General features: G+C 52.8%; 1 long non-coding RNA gene across 1 annotated transcript; it reads left to right on the forward strand.

Annotated features, from left to right (window-relative positions):
- The first annotated feature begins 1,391 nt into the window (after positions 1-1,391).
- Positions 1,392-10,784, forward strand: LOC141075887 (uncharacterized). The gene is made up of 2 exons (XR_012227352.1): positions 1,392-1,618; positions 9,635-10,784. It is a non-coding gene; the product is annotated as an uncharacterized lncRNA (long non-coding RNA).
- The last annotated feature ends 544 nt before the right edge of the window (positions 10,785-11,328 follow it).

Genomic DNA, 11,328 nt, shown 5'->3' on the forward strand with positions numbered 1-11,328 from the left:
ATAGCGATATCACTATGTGTAAAACCCCCTTAAGTGATAACACACTACCCCATAGACAACAGTCTACGCATCATTACTTTATAGCAGCCAGCAACTCAAATGACATAATTATCAATGAAAACAATAATCCAATATTCTTTCCAAAAGATCATGTATAAAAACGGTCTCTGCTGCTGCCACTTTGAACCTTGGCGCTAAAAGAAGGTGCTGACTTTCCATCACACACGTTCTTTGCAGGTCGTTCCATACCAGAATGGGCAGATTCAGTAAAGGCGTACTGACTTACAGTGTTAGATGAGGTGGCTGCAGTGGACGAGGCAGCTCGGTGGCTCAGTGGATAGCAATGCAGTGCTGGGGTCCTGGGCTCGAATTCCACCAAGGACAACATGTGTAGGGAGTTTGTATGTTCTCCCCGTGTTTGTGTGGGTTTCCTCCGGGTACTCCGGTTTCCTCCCACACTCCAAAGACATACTGATATAGGGAATCTAGATTGTGAGGCCCATCGGGGACAGTGCCAATAATGTCTGTGGAATTAATGACGCTATACAAGTGGGTAAAATACCTTTAAGCAAATAGTATTTTAGAAACTTCCATCTAATTCTACCTATTGGCTCTCATAACCGCCCCTTCTTATAGAAGCCCTACTGTCACCTGTCAGAGCCATCTAACCCTGACACGGTCCATTCCCCTGCTGGCTCTAGCAATGGTTACTGTGGGATATCGATGTTCGCTGTCTACACCGTCATACCTCACCGTCCCTTCTGGAAAGGAGAAACACGTTCTGTAGGAAAGGATTGCCTATGGCGATAGAACGACACCGTCGCACTCACCTGCACGTATAGCTAAGGTTTCTACGGATACTTCTTTTAAAGAAGCTCTTGCAGCCCTCGCAGGTGAAGACCCCATAATGCTTGCCGCTGGACTTGTCACCACATACAACACAATCCACCTGGATGCCAGGTCGCTCGTCATCGCCCTGCTCGGGGTCACTCACCCCTCCAGGCGGGGAGGCCTCATCCTCCTCGGAGTTTCTGGGGTAACCTTTCCCCATCCCATTAGTGTCTCCATTGGGGTCTCCCCAGCCCCCAGACACCATGGCCATAACAGCACCAAAAGTTGGGGAAAGAGCAGAACCCAAAGCTGAGCGCTCTCTCTAGGCAGCTGTGGGCATTATGGGGCGGCCAGGCTGGTGGCTGGCCACAGGGACAGTGTGAGGGCTGGAGGTCAGGCTTCGGGGACACACAAACAGGACAGACCGGTCGAGTGGCAGCGAACAGGATGGAATAAAATCCAGCTGCCCCAAGGGCTGTTGGAGCTGTGACAGGGTAGCGTCTAGTTTGGAGTTGAATTCTTGTGGGGGGAGGAGTGATTTGTTGAAACCATGACGTCACCGGAAGGGGCGGGACCTCCGCAGTCCGGCCGGCGCGTGCAGCAGTGCTCACCTTCTGGCGGGACAGGAGGACTGTGTGCAGGATGCTGGTGTTCCTGAGTTGTGCTGTGGACTCTGAGATTCCTGCACTGAGCTGTGTGCAGCAGCGAGTGCTCTGGGGAGACTCTGCTGAGGAGCTGTGCTCAGCGGTTTACTGTGAGGACTGATCCTGGGCTCGTCTGCACTGAGGTGGGGAGACCATGGGAATAAATGTTATTGAGGCACCCAGGGGGCTGTGTGAGGAGGTATGGGGTACGCAGAGGTGGGGAGACCATGGGAATAAATGTTATTGAGGCACCCAGGGGCTGTGTGAGGAGGTATGGGGTATGAAGAGGTGGGGAGACCATGTGAATAAATGTTATTGAGGCACCCAGGGGGCTGTGTGAGGAGGTATGGGGTACGCAGAGGTGGGGAGACCATGTGACTAAATGTTATTGAGGCACCCAGGGGGCTGTGTGAGGAGGTATGGGGTACGCAGAGGTGGGGAGACCATGGGAATAAATATTATAGAGGCATCCAGGGGGCTGTGTGAGGAGGCATGGGGTACGCAGAGGTGGGGAGACCATGTGACTAAATGTTATTGAGGCATCCAGGGGGCTGTGTGAGGAGGTATGGGGTACACAGAGGTGGGGAGACCATGGGAATAAATGTTATTGAGGCACCCAGGGGGCTGTGTGAGGAGGTATGGGGTACGCAGAGGTGAGGAGACCATGGGAATAAATGTTATTGAGGCACCCAGGGGCTGTGTGAGGAGGTATGGGGTACGCAGAGGTGGGGAGACCATGGGAATAAATGTTATTGAGGCATCCAGGGGGCTGTGTGAGGAGGTATGGGGTACACAGAGGTGAGGAGACCATGGGAATAAATGTTATTGAGGCACCCAGGGGCTGTGTGAGGAGGCATGGGGTACGCAGAGGTGGGGAGACCATGGGAATAAATGTTATTGAGGCATCCAGGGGGCTGTGTGAGGAGGTATGGGGTGCACACAGGTGGGGAGACCATGGGAATAAATGTTATTGAGGCACCCAGGGGGCTGTGTGAGGAGGTATGGGGTGCACAGAGGTGGGGAGACCATGGGAATAAATTATTGAGGCACCCAGGGGGCTGTGTGAGGAGGCATGGGGTATGCAGAGGTGGGAAGACCATGTGAATAAATGTTATTGAGGCATCCAGGGGGCTATGTGAGGAGGTATGGGGTACGAGGAGGTGGGGAGACCATGGGAATAAATGTTATTGAGGCACCCAGGGGGCTGTGTGAGGAGGTATGGGGTACGCAGAGGTGGGGAGACCATGGGAATAAATGTTATTGAGGCACCCAGGGGGCTGTGTGAGGAGGTATGGGGTACGCAGAGGTGGGGAGACCATGGGAATAAATGTTATTGAGGCATCCAGGGGGCTGTGTGAGGAGGTATGGGGTACGCAGAGTTGGGGAGACCATGTGAATAAATGTTATTGAGGCATCCAGGGGGCTGTGTGAGGAGGTATGGGGTACGCAGAGGTGGGGAGACCATGTGAATAAATGTTATTGAGACATCCAGGGGGCTGTGTGAGGAGGTATGGGGTACGCAGAGGTGGGGAGACCATGTGAATAAATGTTATTGAGGCACCCAGGGGGCTGTGTGAGGAGGTATGGGGTACGCAGAGATGGGGAGACCATGGGAATAAATGTTATTGAGGCACCCAGGGGGCTGTGTGAGGAGGTATGGGGTACGCAGAGGTGGAGAGACCATGGGAATAAATGTTATTGAGGCATCCAGGGGGCTGTGTGAGGAGGTATGGGGTACGCAGAGGTGGAGAGACCATGTGAATGTTATAGAGGCATCCAGGGGGCTGTGTGAGGAGGTATGGGGTACGCAGAGGTGGAGAGACCATGTGAATAAATGTTATTGAGGCACCCAGGGGGCTGTGTGAGGAGGTATGGGGTACGCAGAGGTGAGGAGACCATGGGAATAAATGTTATTGAGGCATCCAGGGGGCTGTGTGAGGAGGTATGGGGTACACAGAGGTGGGGAGACCATGTGAATAAATGTTGAGGCATCCAGGGGGCTGTGTGAGGAGGTATGGGGTACGCAGAGGTGGGGAGACCATGTGAATAAATGTTGAGGCATCCAGGGGGCTGTATGAGGAGGTATGGGGTATGCAGAGATGGGGAGACCATGTGAATAAATGTTATTGAGGCACCCTGGGGGCTGTGTGAGGAGGTATGGGGTACACAGAGGTGAGGTGACCATGGGAATAAATGTTATTGAGGCATCCAGGGGGCTGTGTGAGGAGGTATGGGGTACGCAGTGGTGGGGAGACCATGTGAATAAATGTTATTGAGGCATCCAGGGGGCTGTGTGAGGAGGTATGGGGTACGCAGAGGTGGGGAGACCATGTGAATAAATGTTATTGAGGCATCCAGGGGGCTGTGTGAGGAGGTATGGGGTACGCAGAGGTGGAGAGACCATGTGAATAAATGTTATAGAGGCATCCAGGGGGCTGTGTGAGGAGGTATGGGGTACGCAGAGGTGGAGAGACCATGTGAATAAATGTTATTGAGGCACCCAGGGGGCTGTGTGAGGAGGTATGGGGTACGCAGAGGTGAGGAGACCATGGGAATAAATGTTATTGAGGCATCCAGGGGGCTGTGTGAGGAGGTATGGGTACGCAGAGGTGGAGAGACCATGTGAATAAATGTTATAGAGGCACCCAGGGGGCTGTGTGAGGAGGCATGGGGTACGCAGAGGTGGAGAGACCATGTGAATAAATGTTGTAGAGGCATCCAGGGGGCTGTGTGAGGAGGTATGGGGTACGCAGAGGTGGGGAGACCATGGGAATAAATGTTATTGAGGCATCCAGGGGGCTGTGTGAGGAGGTATGGGGTACACAGAGGTGAGGAGACCATGGGAATAAATGTTATTGAGGCACCCAGGGGCTGTGTGAGGAGGCATGGGGTACGCAGAGGTGGGGAGACCATGGGAATAAATGTTATTGAGGCATCCAGGGGGCTGTGTGAGGAGGTATGGGGTGCACACAGGTGGGGAGACCATGGGAATAAATGTTATTGAGGCACCCAGGGGGCTGTGTGAGGAGGTATGGGGTGCACAGAGGTGGGGAGACCATGGGAATAAATTATTGAGGCACCCAGGGGGCTGTGTGAGGAGGCATGGGGTATGCAGAGGTGGGAAGACCATGTGAATAAATGTTATTGAGGCATCCAGGGGGCTATGTGAGGAGGTATGGGGTACGAGGAGGTGGGGAGACCATGGGAATAAATGTTATTGAGGCACCCAGGGGGCTGTGTGAGGAGGTATGGGGTACGCAGAGGTGGGGAGACCATGGGAATAAATGTTATTGAGGCACCCAGGGGGCTGTGTGAGGAGGTATGGGGTACGCAGAGGTGGGGAGACCATGGGAATAAATGTTATTGAGGCATCCAGGGGGCTGTGTGAGGAGGTATGGGGTACGCAGAGTTGGGGAGACCATGTGAATAAATGTTATTGAGGCATCCAGGGGGCTGTGTGAGGAGGTATGGGGTACGCAGAGGTGGGGAGACCATGTGAATAAATGTTATTGAGACATCCAGGGGGCTGTGTGAGGAGGTATGGGGTACGCAGAGGTGGGGAGACCATGTGAATAAATGTTATTGAGGCACCCAGGGGGCTGTGTGAGGAGGTATGGGGTACGCAGAGATGGGGAGACCATGGGAATAAATGTTATTGAGGCACCCAGGGGGCTGTGTGAGGAGGTATGGGGTACGCAGAGGTGGAGAGACCATGGGAATAAATGTTATTGAGGCATCCAGGGGGCTGTGTGAGGAGGTATGGGGTACGCAGAGGTGGAGAGACCATGTGAATGTTATAGAGGCATCCAGGGGGCTGTGTGAGGAGGTATGGGGTACGCAGAGGTGGAGAGACCATGTGAATAAATGTTATTGAGGCACCCAGGGGGCTGTGTGAGGAGGTATGGGGTACGCAGAGGTGAGGAGACCATGGGAATAAATGTTATTGAGGCATCCAGGGGGCTGTGTGAGGAGGTATGGGGTACACAGAGGTGGGGAGACCATGTGAATAAATGTTGAGGCATCCAGGGGGCTGTGTGAGGAGGTATGGGGTACGCAGAGGTGGGGAGACCATGTGAATAAATGTTGAGGCATCCAGGGGGCTGTATGAGGAGGTATGGGGTATGCAGAGATGGGGAGACCATGTGAATAAATGTTATTGAGGCACCCTGGGGGCTGTGTGAGGAGGTATGAGGTACGCAGAGGTGGGGAGACCATGTGAATAAATGTTATTGAGGCATCCAGGGGGCTGTGTGAGGAGGTATGGGGTACACAGAGGTGAGGTGACCATGGGAATAAATGTTATTGAGGCATCCAGGGGGCTGTGTGAGGAGGTATGGGGTACGCAGTGGTGGGGAGACCATGTGAATAAATGTTATTGAGGCATCCAGGGGGCTGTGTGAGGAGGTATGGGGTACGCAGAGGTGGGGAGACCATGTGAATAAATGTTATTGAGGCATCCAGGGGGCTGTGTGAGGAGGTATGGGGTACGCAGAGGTGGAGAGACCATGTGAATAAATGTTATAGAGGCATCCAGGGGGCTGTGTGAGGAGGTATGGGGTACGCAGAGGTGGAGAGACCATGTGAATAAATGTTATTGAGGCACCCAGGGGGCTGTGTGAGGAGGTATGGGGTACGCAGAGGTGAGGAGACCATGGGAATAAATGTTATTGAGGCATCCAGGGGGCTGTGTGAGGAGGTATGGGTACGCAGAGGTGGAGAGACCATGTGAATAAATGTTATAGAGGCACCCAGGGGGCTGTGTGAGGAGGCATGGGGTACGCAGAGGTGGAGAGACCATGTGAATAAATGTTGTAGAGGCATCCAGGGGGCTGTGTGAGGAGGTATGGGGTACGCAGAGGTGGAGAGACCATGTGAATAAATGTTGTAGAGGCATCCAGGGGGCTGTATGAGGAGGTATGGGGTATGCAGAGATGGGGAGACCATGTGAATAAATGTTATTGAGGCACCCAGGGGGCTGTATGAGGAGGTATGGGGTATGCAGAGATGGGGAGACCATGTGAATAAATGTTATTGAGGCACCCTGGGGGCTGTGTGAGGAGGTATGAGGTACGCAGAGGTGGGGAGACCATGTGAATAAATGTTATAGAGGCATCCAGGGGGCTGTGTGAGGAGGTATGGGGTACGCAGAGGTGGGGAGACCATGTGAATAAATGTTATTGAGGCATCCAGGGGGCTGTGTGAGGAGGTATGGGGTACGCAGAGGTGGGGAGACCATGTGAATAAATGTTATAGAGGCATCCAGGGGGCTGTGTGAGGAGGTATGGGGTACGCAGAGGTGGAGAGACCATGTGAATAAATGTTATTGAGGCATCCAGGGGGCTGTGTGAGGAGGTATGGGGTACGCGGAGGTGGAGAGACCATGTGAATAAATGTTATAGAGGCACCAAGGTGGCTGTGTGAGGAGGTATTGGGTACGCAGAGGTGAGGAGACCATGGGAATAAATGTTATTGAGGCATCCAGGGGGCTGTGTGAGGAGGTATGGGGTACGCAGAGGTGGGTAGACCATGTGAATAAATGTTATAGAGGCACCCAGGGGGCTGTGTGAGGAGGTATGGGGTACGCAGAGGTGAGGAGACCATGGGAATAAATGTTATTGAGGCATCCAGGGGGCTGTGTGAGTTGGTATGGGGTACGCAGAGGTGGGGAGACCATGGGAATAAGTGTTATTGAGGCATCCAGGGGGCTGTGTGAGTTGGTATGGGGTACGCAGAGGTGGGGAGACCATGTGAATAAATGTTATAGAGGCATCCAGGGGGCTGTGTGAGGAGGTATGGGGTACGCAGAGGTGGATAGACCATGTGAATAAATGTTATTGAGGCACCCAGGGGGCTGTGTGAGGAGGTATGGGGTACACAGAGGTGAGGAGACCATGGGAATAAATGTTATTGAGGCATCCAGGGGGCTGTGTGAGGAGGTATGGGGTACGCAGAGGTGGAGAGACCATGTGAATGTTATAGAGGCATCCAGGGGGCTGTGTGAGGAGGTATGGGGTACGCAGAGGTGGAGAGACCATGTGAATAAATGTTATTGAGGCACCCAGGGGGCTGTGTGAGGAGGTATGGGGTACGCAGAGGTGAGGAGACCATGGGAATAAATGTTATTGAGGCATCCAGGGGGCTGTGTGAGGAGGTATGGGGTACACAGAGGTGGGGAGACCTTGTGAATAAATGTTGAGGCATCCAGGGGGCTGTGTGAGGAGGCATGGGGTACGCAGAGGTGGGGAGACCATGTGAATAAATGTTATAGAGGCACCGATGGGGCTCTGTGCTTGGGGAGGGTGGAAGTCCGATGGGGCTCTGTGCTTGGGGAGGGTGGAAGTCCGATGGGGCTCTGTGCTTGGGGAGGGTGGAAGTCCGATGGCGCTCTGTGCTTGGGGAGGGTGGAAGTCCGATGGCGCTCTGTGCTTGGGGAGGGTGGAAGTCCGATGGCGCTCTGTGCTTGGGGAGGGTGGAAGTCCGATGGCGCTCTGTGCTTGGGGAGGGTGGAAGTCCGATGGGGCTCTGTGCTTGGGGAGGGTGGAAGTCCGATGGGGCTCTGTGCTTGGGGAGGGTGGAAGTCCGATGGGGCTCTGTGCTTGGGGAGGGTGGAAGTCCGATGGGGCTCTGTGCTTGGGGAGGGTGGAAGTCCGATGGGGCTCTGTGCTTGGGGAGGGTGGAAGTCCGATGGGGCTCTGTGCTTGGGGAGGGTGGAAGTCCGATGGGGCTCTGTGCTTGGGGAGGGTGGAAGTCCGATGGGGCTCTGTGCTTGGGGAGGGTGGAAGTCCGATGGGGCTCTGTGCTTGGGGAGGGTGGAAGTCCGATGGGGCTCTGTGCTTGGGGAGGGTGGAAGTCCGATGGGGCTCTGTGCTTGGGGAGGGTGGGTCTGGTGGGCTTTGTTGGGTTTATAATGTGGGGTCCACTGATTAGTGTCAGGTTGAGGTTTATGATTGGGGGAGCGGTGTTATGCTGTGTGGCCCTCTGTTGTGAACTCATTTTCTGGTTTACCTCTGGTGAGGGTGGTGGAGCTGGCTGTGTTGACAGAGGAGTCGTGAGTTCTCCATCCGGGCTCCCTCTGGTGGTGACAGTAGGTAATGAAGCTGATCTAAATGGCAGAGACCTGCCACCTGAGGAGGAGGACTGTGAGTGGACATCAGGAGTCTCTGACTGGATTTAAGACAGCCGACTCCCTAATTTTGTGCTGGTGATTTTTCCTGCCCTGAGGTTCTGGTTTCCAGTTCTGTTCCTGCCTTCTTAAGCTAAGTGTGCTCTGCTATTTTTTCACATAAGATTTGGTCTGGTTTACTCAGTTTTTGTGGTCAGCCAGCCCCTGCTCGGGCTGTGCTGAATTTCCATTCTTATGTCTCTGTTTATGCCAGTTTGCTTTTTGTCCCTGATCAGATTGGTCTCTTTTTGCTCTGTCTTCAGAATATACCAGAGTGCTGATATAGGGAATTGAAGTCTAGCGACTTCAGGGTTTTTGTTATCAGAAAGTGTTGGACATTTTTTGGCAGGGTTTTTTGTGCGTGATTGCAGACAGCGTCTTTCCTGTCCTTTATAGTTAGTGTGGGCCCCATCGTTTGCTCAGCCTATTTTTCTATCTGTGTTTGTGTTTTCATCTTGTCTCACCGACAATACATGTTTGGGGGCTGTCTATTGCTTTGGGGTCTGCTCTGGGGCAGTTTAGATTTCCCCTTTTCTTGCTTTAGGCATATTTAGTTCTCCAGCTGTGACGAGGCGTCTAGGATCATCGTAGGTACGCTCCACGGCTACTGCTAGTTCTGTGGATAGGATCAGGGGTCTGCAATCCGCTTAGTTACCAACCTCTCTGGTTTTCTGTGGCTTAGCTTGATTTTCCTCCTCGGTGACTCATTCATAACAGCCCTCTGGTTGGTGTGGGGGGTTATGCTGTGTGGCCCTCTGGATTGGTGTGGGGGGGGGGCTAATGCTTCATTGGGGTACACAAAAAACATGGGTGTATGCTGCTTATGCTATGCAAAGTAAAAAATGTAGGTCCCCCCAGAGGAGGGTACACCACCAACTGGCACAAAGCTAGTCCGTTTTACCTTAGTGTCAGTAGGAGGCAGACATGGGTCCAGACCGCCCAGGCCAGTTTCTGCCTTAGGTTTTTTTTTTATTAATGATTTCCTTTTTTCTTTCAGGTACATCTTTTGAGGGCGACAGTGAAATTGTCACTCTGCACTCCCACCTAGAATTGTCACTACCGTATCATCTGTGGTCTACAAGGCAAGGTCCTAACAGATCAAGTGTTTGGTGTTTGTTCCACGGAGGACTGTCCTTGCCACTAATCCCCGACCCTCTTGCCCCCCAGAGCCAGATAGAGTTGGAAAGAAAGACAAATCGGTTACCTGCCAGCCACCCGAAAGTCTGCATCCTGGATTTTCCATGGCCATCTTCATCACCGGTCTGCAAAGACGGCTTTGGGATCTTCAGGACAGATATATCCTACCAACCAGTGAGGGGGCTCCGTTTAAAAAAAGGAAGGGACAGGACAAATATGTTGCAGGTTTCCCCTGAGCAATATGGATGTCTCCTGGGGAAGCATTGCTATTCATGTGGCCTCTACGTTTTGCAGTGGCTCCTGCGACCCTGCTCTTAGAAAAAAAAAAAATCTAGGCTCTGGTCTAGGCCTTCTCTGTTGGCCGGGCCACACTGCCAGTGCCCTGAACAATCACGCACGCCGACTTTCTAGTGCTCCCTTCTCTGCACCTATCTGGGTAAGAGTACTTTGCTTCTGCGACATAGGACTAAACTCCGCCTCCCAAGAGATGTACAGTTCAATTTTGGTTGTTTTGGAAATATTCAGTCCAAAAAAGCAACCGACGGGCCGACTCTCTGACCTGCCAGGAAAAGACAAGACGTTCTTTCAGGCCAACCCCCTCCTGGCATCCACAAACCCACCAGCGCTGGTCTGCTAGGCCTGGATCTAGCAGACTCTCCGGCATGATGGAGCGTTCCCACCTTGGATGTTTCTCGGGCTGCCGTCTCCTTTACTATTCAAGTCAGGTATTATGATCTCTGGTCCGGGACACCGAAATCTCAGACACCAAAGGCAGGCCTGGGGGGGGGGCAGAGCTGCAGACCCTCCCAACAGTCCTGCCCGCATGCACCAACAGCATATTACAGTTTTACAATACATAAATGCTTAAAATGAAACAAGCAAATGCATAAAGTTTTCAATGCAAAAAAATGCACTTCCATACATAATGTCAAAATGTTATTTATCCAATATTTCTAAAAGTCTGCGACTTAAGTGAATGTAAATAAAACATTGCTGTGGTTAAGTCTCCATGTTGCATTTTAAGCCTTTCATTTCATGCATAGGGCAGGACAAGCTGCTTAGCCCCTTTAGTGACGGGCCCAATTTTTTAACCCCTTCCCGACCCATGACGCCTACGTAGGCATCATGAAAAGTCGTGCCCAAACGCCCCCGTAGGCGTCATGCTATAAATAGCGCTCCTGCGAGTCGGGTGACTGGGGTCAATGAAACGTCACCCGACCCGCGCACATAGGACCCTTCATGCTTCACCACGGGGGGGGTGGCTTAGCCCCCACGTGGCTACGTTCGCTCTGATTGGCTGTTTCACTTTCAACAACCAATCAAAGCAATAGTAATATTTCATCAATGAAATTTGATGAAATATTACAATCCAGCCATGGCCGATGCTGCAGTAGCATTGGACATGGATGGAGACACTAACTTAACCCCCCCCACACACCGGCTGGCGGGGGCGATCGGCCACGGACTGACAGCAGCGATGGGCCGCTGCTGTCACGATCTGCCCCCCTTCCCTCTGATCCCCCTCACCCTCCCCGGTACCTGTCATGTCCGGCT

Source organism: Dendrobates tinctorius, unplaced genomic scaffold (genome assembly GCF_039654945.1).
Source record: "Dendrobates tinctorius isolate UK_male_01 unplaced genomic scaffold, ASM3965494v1 ptg000377l, whole genome shotgun sequence".
NCBI lineage: Eukaryota > Metazoa > Chordata > Amphibia > Anura > Dendrobatidae > Dendrobates > Dendrobates tinctorius.